Consider the following 2,126-nt stretch of genomic DNA (forward strand, 5'->3'; position numbering starts at 1 on the left):
TGTGTGTTATCCAGCGGTTTCCTAGGTGATGTGTATTTCTGCTGCGTCTCCCAGATGAGAGAGCATGCCTGATTGTGAGGCTGTGGGTTTCTATGGAACTGTGCACTGGGGTTTCTGGGTAATGTGGTTCTTCTGCCTAATCTTGTGAATGTTTTGCAGGGTTTGTGAATACGGGCTGTTTTGTGTACGGTTTTGAATAAAATTCAATAAAACACGTTTGTAATGCTGCTCTGACTTCTTCTAAGTTGCTATAGTTACTACAGCACTAAACCGGCTCTTACACACATACACACACACACACTCACAGTGTGGAGGGCCCCATATCTGTAGTCACCTTGGAGCAATGTAACCCTATAGGCCAAACATACACAATATAACCCTATAGGCCAAACATACACAATATAACCCTATAGGCCAAACATACACAATGTAACCCTATATGGTGTAACCCTATGATGTAACCCAAACATACACAATATAACCCTATAGGACAAACATACACAATGTAACCCTATATGGTGTAACCCTATGATGTAACCCAAACATACACAATGTAACCCTATATGGTGTAACCCTATGATGTAACCCAAACATACACAATATAACCCTATAGGACAAACATACACAATGTAATCCTATATGGTGTAACCCTATGATGTAACCCAAACATACACAATGTAACCCTATATGGTGTAACCCTATGATGTAACCCAAACATACACAATGTAATCCTATAGGCCAAACATGTAACCCTATATGGTGTAATCCTATTGGCGAAACATACACAATATAACACTATGAGACAAACATGCAATGTCAGACAGAAACTTTTATTTTTGCCACTCATAGGCACACATATGGACCTACGCCACTCATAAGCACATATGGACCTACGCCACTCATAAGCACATATGGAACTACGCCACTCATAAGCACATATGGACCTACGCCACTCATAAGCACATATGGACCTACGCCACTCATAAGCACTCATCCGCTATCGTCAACCATCAAGAGAGAGCTGCCCACCGCCACGGCCACTGCCCCCTAATCTGCTGGCTGATCTGCTCACCGGGCTGAAAGGGGACTTGTGGACTAAACTGCTGGCGAAGCATCATCACCTGCCTGCGGACTTATTGAGTGTTTTTCTGTTTGTCTTTATCTTTGTCTGCATGAGCGCTGAGTCTGTTTGTTTTATGTTTTATGTCTGGTCTTGTTCTGTAAGCCTATTGTCTTTGTAAAGACAGGCTTGCTTTACTGTCACTGTCTATTTGTCTGTCTGTTTATTTGTGTAGCCTAAGTCTTGGTGTGATGTCACAGGTGCGCTGGCGATTACGCTGCTGACCAGGCATGAAAACTCCTCACCTTTCGGCGAAATTCGCAGTTTTGAATCCAAAATAGGGGACTTACGTGGTTCGCGCAGATCTGATGAGAAACTATTGGGGTGGGGGGTTACAGTTTACAAATCTCGCACAGACGCGAACGCATCTTGATGCGTTGTAAGACAAGAACCCAATTAAAATTTGTCTGATCCAGCAACGATTATGTGAATGCAGCCCCTTCACACTTAGACCCAAGCCAAAAAGAAGAAATAATACGGTTTTTTTTTTTTTTTGTAACAATTAGTCATTTTGTAGTTTGTTTTCTTCATAAATCTCTGGTTTTAGGCAACTTCATACTCCATGGAAGCTATGCACTATTGGCAACAATGTCACTCGCGCTTGTTTTGCTATGAAACGCCCATTTCCCTCTTCGCGCACCCTTCTCACCTTTTTCACCCCTGACCCGTTTTCATGCCTGTTGTTTGTCTTGATGTCAGATGGGTGGCTGGCCTCGTCACGCCTCAGATCCAGCATTGTTTGTCTTTATGTGTCAATGTCTTGTGTGTGGAGCGCTTTGGATTGTACTAAGTACATGTTAAATGCGCTTTATAAATAAAAATGACTTGACTTGACTTGACATATGGAATTACGACACTCATGGAATTACGGCGTCTGGCAACAGGTAAAGGCTCCCTACAGAAATACACCCTGTCTGGTTACCCCTGGTTACCCCTTTAACAGAAACTATATGTCTATTGGTCTACAAGTTACAGAAATACACCCTTGTCCCTCTATAACAGAAAC

Source organism: Alosa alosa, chromosome 22 (genome assembly GCF_017589495.1).
Source record: "Alosa alosa isolate M-15738 ecotype Scorff River chromosome 22, AALO_Geno_1.1, whole genome shotgun sequence".
Lineage (NCBI taxonomy): Eukaryota > Metazoa > Chordata > Actinopteri > Clupeiformes > Clupeidae > Alosa > Alosa alosa.